Below are 16,105 nucleotides of genomic sequence, written 5' to 3' on the forward strand. Positions count from 1 at the left end.
GGAAATTTAAAGCCTTATTATTCTTACAACCATGACACTATAACACCATGCTCTGTGCAATGCTGATTTATAAGTCATGTTGTCTCTTTTTTAAAGCTTTAATTGAGCATGAACTCCAGGGATAATGTTTAACTTATTTCAGATGTGTATTAAAATGCTAAGCTGCAGCATTTATAAACTGCTTTGATAATAATTTTGTCTCAAACTATGGCAACTATTAGACTAAAACTATGTGTTTATTTTAAAAAGCATATTCCATATGTATAGCATTTATCAAAAATTGTAAAATAAATAAATAAAAATGAAGACATACACCAGCAATATCCTAAAATATCATCTGCAGGAAACTATTACGTCAATACCATTTTCAAAGAGACCACTTATTAGAAGACAAAAAGAAAAATACCAGCCAAAACTTGAAATATAAAATATGACTCTAGGAGGAGCTATGTGTATATAAAGCAGAGAATAGGGAGTTAATTTCTTTTCATTACTATTTAAAGAGGAAAAATAAAGAATTCTAAAACTAGATGAAATTGAATTATTTATTTTAACTGTGAAGTGTATTTAAATGATCATCCTTATATCTGTAGGAAATTAAAGATAGAAAATGTATTAATACACATATGTTGTTACTAAAATTGCATTTGATTTTATTTTGATTTATATTCAAATTATAAATATGATATAGATTTATTTGATTTTCTTCCAGTGGGAAAAAGGCACTGAGGTTATTTATCTCATGATCTAAATTTCTTTTCTCATTTTAATTCTCATCTTATTTACTATAATCAAAATCTTCCTTTCCAACACATAACATTATATCAGATGAAAACACACTCTACATTTTCTTTTTTTGAATGATGTATGGTGGGGGTCACATTACAGTCTTTCTCCATGTGAGTATCTTACTATTGTAGCACCTTTTTGTTGAATTTTGTTTGTTTGCATGTTTGTTTCTTTTGTTTTCTTGTTTCTTGGGAAATGCATGGCCTGGGAATTGAACCCAGGTCTCCCTCATGGCAGATGAGAATTCTACTACTGAACTACTCTTGCCCCTCCCCACACTCTACTTTTGAATCAAGTGATGAAACAGTTATTAAAGTAACACATTTCATAGCATGTTTTATAAAATTTATCATTGACAAACATGATCATTAATGTCCTATCTGCTGGCATCAATAAGAAAACCTTAACTAAGAATAAGAAGACTTATCTACAATTGATAGTGCTCAAACAGAAAAAAAGCAATTTTCCAAGACTATGTAGAGGGAAAATTCAACTTTTAGGGGAATGAAATGTTCATAAAGTCGTATTTCAGCAACATTAAGCATATGCATAATTTCAGATTTCACTGTAAATTTTGCAAGCGTATTGAACAGTTTTAGCCTTGTAAAAACATGTTAGCTGATTTTGCATTTAATTTTAAGTTTCCCAAAGATAATAGTGATAATTCACTCTTATTTGACACCAAAATTATTCACAAGAATGAGTAAGGGGTCTCAGAATGAGTTCTATCTCCCATCTATGACAGATATAAAACCTTTGCCCCTAACACTTGATGAATAACAAATCACAACAACTGTGATGTTATAAAATACTCAATTATTTATTCAATTAATAAGGAGGCATTTCCATATATTTGATTGACAATTTAGACTCAATTTCTATCTGCTTAGCATCCGTGTCAATTGGCAGAAGAAAACATGCCATCAAGTATTCTTTGAGCCAGTTTTAGCCCAAGTATTTCATTATTGCACATAAGATTCATGTGCAATGAATGGCTGATTGATCTAAAATAATAGGAATTTACATATATTATTATAAGCTTTGGGCTTTCATTATTTAGTCTCTTTCTCACTAAAAAATACATGTAAATTTCTGTTTTGGAGAAATATATTTACAGCTTGTCCAGTCCTGGAAAAATGTTGAAAATGACAACTGGAATCTCTTGTTTGCCTGGATCTACACATAAATAAATAATACATGGTTACAACATTTGAAGATTCAGAGGGTTTAAAAACACAACAATAAACTAAATACCAAATACCAAACACTAAGTGTACATTTTTTGCAGCAGCAATCATATAGTAGAAGAAATAGAATAACTAAGAACTCTAGGTAGAAAAGAGTAAGCCATATTCAAGAAATTACAGTTATCTCTGAAGAAAAGAAAGGAAAATTAAAATCAGTTTCATTACAGATAATCAAATTCTTTTCTTCAGTTTCTTGCTTCAGTTTTGTGTAGTTCTAATAATAAAGTTCTCAGACTTGATAGAGTCCTATCTCTATCAAATGGTCAATGATTTCAACACGCCTAGTTGCAGAACATCTATCAGCATTGTTGCTGTGGTAGACCATTATGAATTATTTTCCTGACTTTCTTTACATAGGAGATGATCACACTTGAATAGCTGTTTATATTAAGACTGATGATGTGACTAACTCAGACGAAAGAGATATGACTGCAAGTAACACTGGAAACATTCAAGAGCTCGTACCTGATTCTTTGTATTCTCTTCTTCCTCCTGCCTCAAGCAGTGGCATTCCAGGTAGGGGAGCCTATGTCATCTTAGAAGTTAGACAGAAGATATTAGGTATAAAAGTCCTGGGAAAAAGGGCAATGAAAATGCAACATCTTTACTTGTTTTTGTTAGTTTGTTTGTTTGGTTGTTTGTTTTGTTTTTAACATGGGCAAGCACCAGGAATTGAACCCGGTTCTCTGGCATGGCAGGAGAGAATTCTGTCTTTACTTGTTTTTAAGCACTGATATGGTAATTTTTACTGAAACATACCCTAGTCTTTTTTGACTAATACAGCCACTACTGCTACTTTGGATACTCATGAAACATTTATGCTCTTTTAATCTGTGCCTAATCATGCTTTATGTCTTATGTATGTCATAGTTTCATTTTTGCTTTCTTTTGTGCTTTGGCTTACATTTGCTCTTAGGGAAAATTTTCTTTCTTTTTCTTCAATTAAGAACATAAAAAAGATACGTTTGTTTCCTTTCCATCATTGTAAAGTTAATCTTTTGGTTGTGACATTGTTATTAAATAATATACCATCTAGTTTTTACTCTTGTCATTTTAGTATTCCATTATTGGCTCATCAAATACCCTTGAATCTATATATGGAAAGGAGTATCTTCTTGTTAGAGGAAACACCTTCAGGAAGAATGTATATTGATACCAACACCTTAATGAGCTAAATTAAAAAGGCAAAATGAGACTCAAGCCATCAGATCTGAACACATAAAGATAGAGTAATTTAATTGATATAGTAGAAAGAAATGAAAGTCCAGAAATTTACTCAAGTAATCATAGTTTTATTTGTATTTAAATATGTGTGAGTTTGGTGTGTTTGAGTCTGTTATGCTTATTACAAAAATAGTTTACAAAATAAGAGGTTGCATGCAATTATTTGTAATGAGAAACCTTTTTTTTGTTTAGCCTGGCATTTTCAACCCCACAAAAACTTGTTATTACATGCTTCAAAAGTTAAAAATGTGATTTTTCAGCCTCACTTACGCCTGAGAGGTTATATGTCACAATCCTGGAGATTGAAACATAAATTATTTTCTTCTTTCCCTTCTTCCTTGTTCCTGTGTAAATCATGAATGTGAAGCCTAGAGGTTCAAGAGTAATCTAGAAAGACCAAAAATAAAGTTAACGGCCAATGCTAATAATGGCAGAAAATAAATAATATTGGGATATTGGATATTTATATACATCTCATTTTTTCTAGACTAATGAAGAAAGAGTTGAAGTAGTTATACCTAGAGAGTGGAGCTGAAGCATAAGCGTGAAATTATACCTTGGTTTATATTTTATATTTTCACTGCTGGGTTTTGAATGTTAACACATATGTGTATATATATTAAATGCATAGTGTTTATATAGCTGCCTGTTTGTATATGTAGGTATATATAATTTTACTTAATTACTTTAAATCTACTTCAATTCACTTAAATGCTTACTCCTTGGCAAGAAGCAATATTCAAAGCATAAAACAACAAAGTAACCCAAGCTCACCTCTCCTTAAATTATTAAAGCTATAGGATATACTTAAAAATGCAAAAAATCAGAAAATATAATGTTAGAGAGAATGTGACTCTCTCCCCCGGAAACTAAATGTATAAGAGTCTCATGCACCTAAGAAATGGCTGTGGAAGCTATATGATCATACTTAGACTAATGTTTAAATCCTAAGATGATACTGAGGTAATAAAATTAGCAAAAAGTTAAAAGAGAAGGTTCAGGTAAAGGGAAGAGTAATATAAGATTCTTGTTTACCTCACAGAGAATAACTGAGTTTCAAATAACATCTGTACTAGTTTGAAAATGTTGTGTACCACCGAAAACCCTTTCCTTTAATCCTGATGCAGTATTGTAAGGTGGAAATCTTTCATTGGATTATTACTGTAGAGATTGACCCACTCAACTGTGGTTGTGACCTTCTGATTAGATGGAGATGTAACTCCATCCATTCAAGGTGGATTTTGATTAGTTTACTAATGCTTCAAAAGCGGAAATATTAGGGGGAAAACTCAGATGCTTGGAGAACAGTTGCTTCAGAACTGACAGAGACACAGACACTCAGAGATGGTTGGAGTGCCAACAGAGTGAGCAGATACCTAGACACGGACATTTGGAGAAGCACAGCCCAGCAGATATTGCCATGTGCCTTCCCATAAGACGCTATGCAAGCCAGAAGCCAGCGTTGTGTCCTAGAGGAGCTAAGTGAAGGCCCACAGTTGCTTAGAGAGGAAACCACTGTCACCAGAAGCTGGAAACAACAGAACCAGGATCACAAACAGAAGTCAGCCACATGACTTCCTATGTGACAGACTTTGGCCTTCCCTGAGTCAAGGTATCTTTCTCTGAAAACCTCAGTTTGGATATTTTTATGGCTTTCGAACTGCAAACTTGTAACTTAAAACATTCCCTTTTTAAAAGCCTTTCAATGTCTGGTGTGCTGCTTTCTGGCAGCATTTAACAAACTATAACCTCATTTACTTTTAAAATTTGTGAATAAGCCTAATCATATCTAAGAGTATATAGCTCTCAATAAGACAATACTACTGAATAAAATTAGATGCTAGAAGGGAGTTGTGCAGACGGTAGGAAGATGGGACAAGATAATGTTGTGATTATTATAATAGAGAACCAATAAACATTGGGTAAGAATGAAGCTCACATTTAAAGCAAAATTCAGCTATACTTTGGATATGACACACACAAATATGATTAGAAGGACTAAAAGTAAAAGGTTGGATAAAAGAATGCCAAAGATAAGGGAAAGTAATACTTGTGATTGTAATAGTCTACAAAGTAAATTTCTAGGCAAAAAAAAAAAAAATTCTAAATGAGACAGATTTTCTAGGCGTCAATACACAGCAGAATTGTAATAGCTAGAAAAGCTATTCACAGGATAGTTTGGCAGGAATCATTGCAAGTTGAAACATAGAAAGATACATATAGGAAATGATGATCCTCACTTAGACCTAGATAGATCAAGTGGGTAAAAAAATGTTTATGGGCATGAGAGAAGTAAACTATATAAAAAAGGAAAGGTAGATCTTAAAAATATCTATCAGGGCAGGAAATGGAGACCCAGTAACAGAGTTCTCGCTGTCATACCAGAGAAAACAAAAAGAAAAAAATATATATATCAAACCAATCTTATAAAGAGTATAACTTGACTTCCTGGAAGATGGCGGCTTAGTAAGACGCGCGGATCTTAGTTTCTTCTCCAGGACACCTACTAGGGGAGTAGAAACGATACAGAAAGCGCCCAAAGCCACAACAGAGATAAAAAAGACAGCGTACCCCATCCTGGAACGGCTGGCTGGCTGAGAGAAGCAGCTCGGGTGAGATCGCCGAGGCGCGCGGGCCTTACCGGGCGGGGTGGCAAGCGGCCGGAGTTACTCTCTTCCCCCTTCCCGGGCCGGCTGGGAGAATTGGAGAGGTGGTCCCCTGAAACCAAGGCGACTGGCGCCCACACCACGCACAGCCCCCGGACCAACTGAGAGAATTGGATCGGAAACCCCCAGGCCGCAGAGAACGGTGACGGGTGGGGGAGGCCCCTTCCAAACCCGTGACTCCCGGGGAACGTGCACTCTCTCGGGCGGGCCGCTGCCGCTGGCGCCCTCCCGCCACGCTTGTTGCCCAGGGCCGACTAGGAAATTCGGACAGGCTCTTTCCCTGGCTGCGGCGACCAGCAACCCTCCCTGCGTTCGGACCCCGGGCCGGCTCAAGCCGTTTCGGCTAGCGAACCCCCAGGACGGCGAGAGTTTTCCAAAGTTTAAGGTCCCACAGCACCTTTTACTGGTGGGACCCGCAGACAAACGTGTGCCACGAGCGCCACCTACTGGGCAGGATAAGAAAAACAGAACCCAGAGATTTCACAGAAAAATATTACAACCTTGCTGGGTCCAACACCAAGAGAAATCTGAATAAATGCCCAGACGCCAGCAGCAGAAGATAACTGTCCACGCTCAAAAGATTGAGAATATGGCTCAGTCAAAGGAACAAACCAATAGCTCAAATGAGACACAAGAGCTGAGACAACTAATGCTGAATATATGAACAGAAATGGAAAACCTCTTCAAAAATGAAATCGATAAATTGAGGGAGGACATGAAGAGGACATGGGCTGAACATAAAGAAGAAATAGAAAAACTGAAAAAACAAATCGCAGAACTTATGGAAGTGAAGGATAAAGTAGCAAACATAGAAAAAATAATGGATAGCTACAATGATAGATTTAAAGAGACAGAAGATAGAATTAGTGATTTGGAGGATGGAACATCTGAATTCCAAAAAGAAGCAGAAACTATAGGGAAAAGAATGGAAAAATTTGAACAGGGTATCAGGGAACTCAAGGACAATATGAACCGCACAAATATACGTGTTGTGGGTGTCCCAGAAGGAGAAGAGAAGGGAAAAGGAGGAGAAAAACTAATGGAAGAAATTTTCACTGAAAATTTCCCAACTCTTATGAAAGACCTAAAATTACAGATCCAAGAAGTGCAGCGCACCCCAAAGAGATTAGACCCAAATAGGCGTTCTCCAAGACACTTACTAGTTAGAATGTCAGAGGTCAAAGAGAAAGAGAAGATCTTGAAAGCAGCAAGAGAAAAACAATCCATTACATACAAGGGAAACCCAATAAGACTTTGTGTAGATTTCTCAGCAGAAACCATGGAAGCTAGAAGACAGTGGGATGATATATTTAAAATACTAAAAGAGAAAAACTGCCAACCAAGACTCCTATATCCAGCAAAATTATCCTTCAAAAATGAGGGAGAAATTAAAACATTCTCAGACAAAAAGTCACTGAAAGAATTTGTGACCAAGAGACCAGCTCTGCAAGAAATACTAAAGGGAGCACTAGAGTCAGATACAAAAAGACAGAAGAGAGAGATATGGAAAAGAGTGTAGAAAGAAGAAAAATCAGATATGATGTATATAATACAAAAGGCAAAATGTTAGAGGAAAATATTATCCAAACAGTAATAACACTGAATGTCAATGGACTGAATTCCCCAATCAAAAGACATAGATTGGCAGAATGGATTAAAAAACAGGATCCTTCTATATGCTGTCTACAGGAAACACATCTTAGACCCAAAGATAAACATAGGTTGAAAGTGAAAGGTTGGGAAAAGATATTTCATGCAAATAACAACCAGAAAAGAGCAGGAGTGGCTATACTAATATCCAACAAATTAGACTTCAAATGTAAAACAGTTAAAAGAGACAAAGAAGGACACTATATACTAATAAAAGGAACAATTAACAAGAAGACATAACAATCATAAATATTTACGCACCGAATCAGAATGCCCCAAAATACGTGAGGAATATACTGCAAACACTGAAAAGGGAGATAGACTCATATACCATAATAGTTGGAGAATTCAACTCACCACTCTCATCAAGGGACAGAACATCTAGACAGAGGATCAACAAAGAAATAGAGAATCTGAATATTACTATAAATGAACTAGACTTAATAGACATTTATAGGACATTACATCCCACAACAGCAGGATACACCTTTTTCTCAAGTGCTCATGGATCATTCTCAAAGATAGACCATATGCTGGGTCACAAAGCAAGTCTTAACAAATTTAAAAAGATTGAAATCTTACACAACACTTTCTCGGACCATAAAGGAATGATGTTGGAAATCAATAATAGGCAGAGTGCCAGAAAATTCATAAATACATGGAGGCTCAACAACACACTCCTAAACAACGACTGGGTCAAAGAAGAAATTGCAAGAGAAATCAGTAAATACCTCGAGGCGAATGAAAATGAAAACACAACATATCAAAACTTATGGGACGCAGCAAAGGCAGTGCTAAGAGGGAAATTTATTGCTCTAAATGCCTATATCAGAAAAGAAGAAAAGGCAAAAATTCAGGAATTAACTATCCATTTGGAAGAACTGGAGAAAGAACAGCAAGCTAACCCCAAAGCAAGCAAAAGGAAAGAAATAACAAAGATTAGAGCACAAATAAATGAAATTGAAAACAATAGAGAAAATCAATAAGGCCAGAAGTTGGTTCTATGAGAAAATCAATAAGATTGATGGGCCCTTAGCAAGATTGACAAAAAGAAGAAGAGAGAGGATGCAAATAAATAAGATCAGAAATGGAAGAGGAGACATAACTACTGACCTCACAGAAATAAAGGAGGTAATAACAGGATACTATGAACAACTTTACGCTAATAAATACAACAATTTAGAGGAAATGGACGGGTTCCTGGAAAGACATGAACAACCAACTTTGACTCAAGAAGACATAGATGACCTCAACAAACCAATCACAAGTAAAGAAATTGAATTAGTCATTCAAAAGCTTCCTAAAAAGAAAAGTCCAGGACCAGAGGGCTTCACATGTGAATTCTACCAAACGTTCCAGAAAGAATTAGTACCAATTCTCTTCAAACTCTTCAAAAAAATCGAAGTGGAGGGAAAACTACCTAATTCATTCTATGAAGCCAACATCACCCTCATACCAAAACCAGGCAAAGATATTACAAAAAAAGAAAACTACAGACCAATCTCTCTAATGAATACAGATGCAAAAATCCTCAACAAAATTCTAGCAAATCATATCCAACAACACATTAAAAGAATTATACATCATGACCAAGTAGGATTCATCCCAGGTATGCAAGGATGGTTCAACATAAGAAAATCAATTAATGTAATACACCATATCAACAAATCAAAGCAGAAAAATCACATGATCATCTCAATTGATGCAGAGAAGGCATTTGACAAGATTCAACATCCTTTCCTGTTGAAAACACTTCAAAAGATAGGAATACAAGGGAACTTCCTTAAAATGATAGAGGGAATATATGAAAAACCCACAACTAATATCATCCTCAATGGGGAAAAATTGAAAACTTCCCCCCTAAGATCAGGAACAAGACAAGGATGTCCACTATCACCACTATTATTCAACATTGTGTTGGAGGTTCTAGCCAGAGCAATTAGACAAGAAAAAGAAATACAAGGCATCAAAATTGGAAAGGAAGAAGTAAAACTATCACTGTTTGCAGACGATATGATACTATACGTCGAAAACCCGGAAAAATCCACAAGAAAACTACTAGAGCTAATAAATGAGTACAGCAAAGTAGCAGGTTACAAGATCAACATTCAAAAATCTGTAGCATTTCTATACACTAGTAATGAACAAGCTGAGGGGGAAATCAAGAAACGAATCCCATTTACAATTGCAACTAAAAGAATAAAATACCTAGGAATAAATTTAACCAAAGAGACAAAAAACCTATATAAAGAAAACTACAAAAAACTGCTAAAAGAAATCACAGAAGACCTAAATAGATGGAAGGGCATACCGTGTTCATGGATTGGAAGACTAAATATAGTTAAGATGTCAATCCTACCTAAATTGATCTACAGATTCAATGCAATACCAATCAAAATCCCAACAACTTATTTTTCAGAAATAGAAAAACCAATAAGCAAATTTATCTGGAAGGGCAGGGTGCCCCGAATTGCTAAAAACATCTTGAGGAAAAAAAACGAAGCTGGAGGTCTCGCGCTGCCTGACTTTAAGGCATATTATGAAGCCACAGTGGTCAAAACAGCATGGTATTGGCATAAAGATAGATATATCGACCAATGGAATCGAATAGAGTGCTCAGATATAGACCCTCTCATCTATGGACATTTGATCTTTGATAAGGCAGTCAAGCCAACTCACCTGGGACAGAGAAGTCTCTTCAATAAATGGTGCCTAGAGAACTGGATATCCATATGTAAAAGAATGAAAGAAGACCCATCTCTCACACCCTATACAAAAGTTAACTCAAAATGGATCAAAGATCTAAACATTAGGTCTAAGACCATAAAACAGTTAGAGGAAAATGTAGGGAGATATCTTATGGATCTTACAACTGGAGGCGGTTTTATGGACCTTAAACCTAAAGCAAGAGCACTGAAGAAGGAAATAAATAAATGGGAACTCCTCAAAATTAAACACTTTTGTGCATCAAAGAACTTCATCAAGAAAGTAGAAAGACAGCCTTCACAATGGGAGACAATATTTGGAAATGATATATCAGATAAAGGTCTAGTATCCAGAATTTATAAAGAGATTGTTCAACTCAACAACAAAAAGACAGCCAACCCAATTACAAAATGGGAAAAAGACTTGAACAGACACCTCTCAGAAGAGGAAATACGGATGGCCAAGAGGCACATGAAGAGATGCTCAATGTCCCTGGCCATTAGAGAAATGCAAATCAAAACCACAATGAGATATCATCTCACACTCACCAGAATGGCCATTATCAACAAAACAGAAAATGACAAGTGCTGGAGAGGATGCGGAGAAAGAGGCACACTTATCCACTGTTGGTGGGAATGTCAAAGGGTGCAACCACTGTGGAAGGCAGTTTGGCGGTTCCTCAAAAAGCTGAATATAGAATTGCCATACGACCCAGCAATACCATTGCTAGGTATCTACTCAAAGGACTTAAGGGCAAAGACACAAACGGGCATTTGCACACCAATGTTTATAGCAGCATTATTTACAATTGCAAAGAGATGGAAACAGCCAAAATCTCCATCAACAGAAGAGTGGCTAAACAAACTGTGGTATATACATACGATGGAATATTATGCAGCTTTAAGACAAGATAAACTTATGAACCATGTAATAACATGGATGGACCTAGAGAATATTATGCTGAGTGAATCTAGCCAAAAACTAAAGGACAAATACTGTATGGTCCCACTGATGTGAACGGACATTCGAGAATAAACTTGAAATATGTCATTGGTAACAGAGTTCAGCAGGAGTTAGAAACAGGGTAAGACAATGGGTAATTGAAGCTGAAGGGATACAGACTGTGCAACAGGACTAAATACAAAAACTCAAAAATGGACAGCACAATAATACCTAATTGTAAAGTAATCATGTTAAAACACTGAATGAAGCTGCATCTGAGCTATAGGTTTTTGTTTTGTTTTGTTTTGTTTTGTTTTGATTTTACTATTATTACTTTAATTTTTTCTCTATATTAACATTCTATATCTTTTTCGGTTATGTTGCTAGTTCTTCTAAACCAATGCAAATGTACTAAGAAATGATGATCATGCATCTATGTGATGATGTTAAGAATTAATGATTGCATGTGTAGAATGGTATGATCTCTAAATGTTGGGTTAATTTCTTTTTTTCCGTTAATTAAAAAAAAAAAAAAAGAGAAGGGATAATTGGAGATGAAGGGATACAGACTGTACAACGGGACTGGATATAAAAACTCAGAAATGGACAGCACAATACTACCCAATTGTAATGCAATTATGTTAAAACACTGAATGAAGCTGCATGTGAGGTATAGGTTTTTTGGTTTTTTTTCTTTCTATTATTGTTTTAATTCTTATTCTGTTGTCTTTTTATTTCTTTTTCTAAATCGATGCAAATGTACTAAGAAATGATGAATATGCAACTATGTGATGTTATTAAGAATTACTGATTGTACATGTAGATTGGAATGATTTCTAATTGTTTTGTTAATTCTTTTTTTAAATAATAAAAATAAAAAAAATTAAAAAAAAAAGAGTATAACTTCTTTCAAACATATAAGAAACATCAAAAAATATTCATGTAATAAACAGCCACAAATAAAACCTGATGCATTTTTAAATATATTTAAAAAGTTTTCTCTTATGAGAATAAAATCAACTAGAAGTTAATTCAAAATTAAAATAAAAAGTTTCACCTAAAATGTGAAAGCATGTTTTTGTTTTTTTTTCATTTAAAACACTTCTAGGGTAAGAAGGAAATGTGAAATTCTGTTGAAGGACTTCTCTAAAATAAATAAAATTTATAAAAAAACACAATATATCAAATATTTTACATAGCTGAGGTAGTTTTAAAAGGAAAATTCATAGCATCCAAATTTTATGTCAATAAACAGTATGTGAATTAATTAACCAAATTCAATGCTAAAGAAAATCATACAACAAAAGCAAACAGAGAGACATAATTCAAGGATAAGTAAGCAATGAATAACATTTAGAAAATAGAAGCAAATTTAAAATGAGTTAAATCAATAATGCTTGATTTTATGAAAAAGAAAATTAACAGAGAAACAAACCATTACTTACTTCAATCCAGAAAAACTTAAGGGAAGGGATAATTCTGGTCATTTACCTAGCATCCCTAAGTCCCACTCACCAAGCTTACATATTTTGCTCTATGACTCTGCATTTGGAATCTATAAACCAGGACTCTTTGCCGTTGGCTTCTCCTTGGATTCTGCCAGTATGAGTCAATGGATAGAAATCAGAAGTTGAACAACCGGGAAATGTTCAACAGATGCTCAGAAGAGAGGTTTACTTCTTACGACCTCAGGAGTGTGTTGGTTACTGTCAGATTCTATTTGTTATTGTAGTGAGAGGGGTTGAAATTCTAGCTCCGATCAGGCCAGCATCTGTTCGAAAGATCCAAAATCAACTGAGAATCAAATCTGAGGTACGTCTTTTAGAAAGAGAAAATAAATAAAGGCTAAATATTTATATGGTTATTGGTTAATTTTATTCAATATATCAAACAAGCTAGGAGCACATTAAAAATAATACAAAATTTTATAGTAATATTAACCAACAATGAAGAAGGTAAAATACCTCAGGAAAAATAAGAATAACATGTTAAACTTAAAGTCCTACAATGTTCTTGTATAGGAAGATGCAATAAATGTAACAGTTCTTCCCAAAATTTATATATTTGATGAAATACTATTAAAAGGTGAACAGAATTTTTGTCTGGTATTATAATATAAACATTTATACTAAATATTTTATAGAAAAATATGCACTCAGAGCAACCAGGCTAACCCTAAAGACAAAGAACAGTGATGGGAAGTGGTATGGGGCTATTCCAAATAAAAAATGGTAATAGAATACAAAGCATTTAAAAATTAATGCCATATATATTGAAAAATGATAAGACTAATAGAATAAATATTTCTGAAATAGACTTAAAAGTTAGTATATGACTAAAATGCTATCTTAAGTGGTAAAATTGAAGTTTTAACCATATAATATTGGGATAATGCATACTAATCATTTGGACAAAATAAAATTGGGGAATGTACATCACATGACACAACAGACAAATTCCAAATGTTCAGAGATCTAAAGGAAACTCTGAAGAAAAATATCAAAGTAAATGATATCCAGAGGAATCATGTTCAATACTTTATACACTGAAAACGTAGAAAACTTTCTAACTAGGACTCAAAATTATTTAACATTTAAGTAAATTATTGATATATTCAACTATAGGATGAAAAATTAAGCAAAACAAAATCCATGATAACTTATAAAAAATTAATTACAAATTATTAGAAAATGGATAAATTTTCTAATATATAAAGAACCACTAGAATCAAGAATAAAATATCTCAAAACTCAATTTACAAATGAAGAAAAGAGAAAAGTTGCTCAACAACATAATAGGAGAAATTCAAATAAAATATTATTTCTTATTTTATCAGATTGCAAATGATACAAAAGAATTGGCAACACAGTCTGATGGTAGTGATCTACAGAAAGAAGCAGTCTCGTTTGTATGTCATGAAGGTTCAAAATGGTACAAAACCCAAGTTGACCAACATCTAACCAAATCTATGTCTTAAATCAACAACTTTAGCTATAGGATGCTATTCTAAATATAGGTGTACACAAATATTGGATATTTTCTAATAAGAAAATATTAGAAATAAAATAAGTACTCACAAATCAAAAGTGGACATAAAATAAACAATGGTATATACACAACATGCAGAACTATTCAGTTTTAACCAAGAATTAGAATTTTATGCAGAGATGGAGAATTAATTACAGTTGCCCAAAAATTGTGTTCAGAAACACCTAAACATTTTGATACTTGGTTGATTATAAAGGAAGAAGAACATACTTATGTGTATATCTATTTATTTACACATTTATTTTTAATTTGGAAGGATAAAGAAAAAATGGGGGAGAGAGGACACGCATTAAATTGAGGTGACTATGAGTAACTTCATATAGTTTTGAATAATGTTATTCAGTAAAATTATTTGCCTATTGACAGGGATATATATTTTTTATTTGGTTATGCTTTCCTGATACAGGATGCACTCATTTTGCAACTTTTAAATAGTTACTAAATCTATTCCCTCATCAAAATTTTAAAATGAATCCTCTATTCCATAGGAGTTCCTAATATTTGCATAATATTGAGAGAAAAAAATTTTTTAAATACAGTTAAGTACTTCCTGTGTAACTTTTATATAAAATGTACAAACATTTATTTAATGAAAATTAAAATATTTAATAATGACTGGAATTAATCATATTGTAATACTGTATTGTGAAATTTATCCACTATTATTTAAAGTTTCAGAGTATACTGAGAAAACAAAGTAGAATTAAAATCTTTATTCTAAATGACATTCAACATTATTCATTTTTATAACTTTACATAATGTCAACTATTATGTTCTTTATGCAGTAAAATCACAGAATTGATGGGGTAGAAGTAGTTTTACAATAATAGCTGGAGTCTTCAATGCATCACTTTCCCATTCAGAAAGGATATCAACAAGGAAATACAAGCGATGAAGCATAACAATACTTGAACAGTATTGCTAAATAGACCTGAAAGGTATATAGAGAATACTCCACCCAACAACAACAGAGTATACAGTCCTCCTTAGGGAACATCAATCATTCTCCAGGATAGATCATGAATTAGGACACAAAATAAGCCCTAATAAATTTTAAAACATTGAAATTATACAACATCTTCTCCTTCTACAATGGATTGAAGCTAAAAATTCAAAAGAGAACGAAAACTGGGAAATCCATAAATATGTGCAAATTAAACCACACACACTGAAACAAACAATGCACCAAAAATGAAATCACATGGAAAACAAAACAATTCTTAAAGATGAATGAAAATGGAAGCACAATGTGCCAAAATTTATAAGTTGCAAAAAAGACAGAGTTCTGAGGGAAATTCATATCTATAAACATTTCCAGAGTTTTGCATTACAAAAATATGAAATTTCAAATCAATAATCTAAATTTGTATCTTGAGGAACTAGTAAAGAAAGAGCAAACTAAACCTAAAGTTATCAGAAGAAAGAATATAACAGAGATTAGTGAGAGAAAAAGTAAATAGAAGATATAAAAACAATTGAGATAAAAAGATCCAAAAATGGGTCTTTGAAAAGACCAATATATTTGTCAGAACTTCATCTAGTTTGACAAAGAAAAAAGAGAGAAGATGCAAATAAAGTCAGATGTAAAATTGGGAAATTACCACTGATCTTGCCAAAATTAGAAGGATTATACGACAATATTATGTACCATTATATACATACAAATCAGATCATCTAGATAGAGTGGACAGAACTCTAGAAACACAAAATTTGCCTAAACTGATTAAAAAGAAATAGATTTCAACATAACTATAATAAGAAAGGAGATTGAATCAGTCAGAGAAAGTCCAAGATTAAATAGCATTAGAGGTAAATTCTATCAAAAATTAAAA

At 33.6% G+C, this 16,105-nt stretch overlaps 1 long non-coding RNA gene across 2 annotated transcripts; it reads right to left on the reverse strand.

The window, feature by feature from the left end:
* Positions 1–1,632: 1,632 nt before the first annotated feature.
* On the reverse strand, positions 1,633–13,025 carry LOC143679460 (uncharacterized). 2 transcript variants are annotated; one of them, XR_013173785.1, is made up of 3 exons: positions 12,740–13,025; positions 3,531–3,647; positions 1,633–1,965 (listed from the first exon to the last, which is right to left on the reverse strand). It is a non-coding gene; the product is annotated as an uncharacterized LOC143679460 (long non-coding RNA). The 2 variants fall into 2 exon arrangements; XR_013173784.1 differs by having other exon boundaries at positions 12,670–13,025.
* Between the last annotated feature and the right edge of the window lie 3,080 nt (positions 13,026–16,105).

Source organism: Tamandua tetradactyla, chromosome 4, assembly GCF_023851605.1.
Source record: "Tamandua tetradactyla isolate mTamTet1 chromosome 4, mTamTet1.pri, whole genome shotgun sequence".
Lineage (NCBI taxonomy): Eukaryota > Metazoa > Chordata > Mammalia > Pilosa > Myrmecophagidae > Tamandua > Tamandua tetradactyla.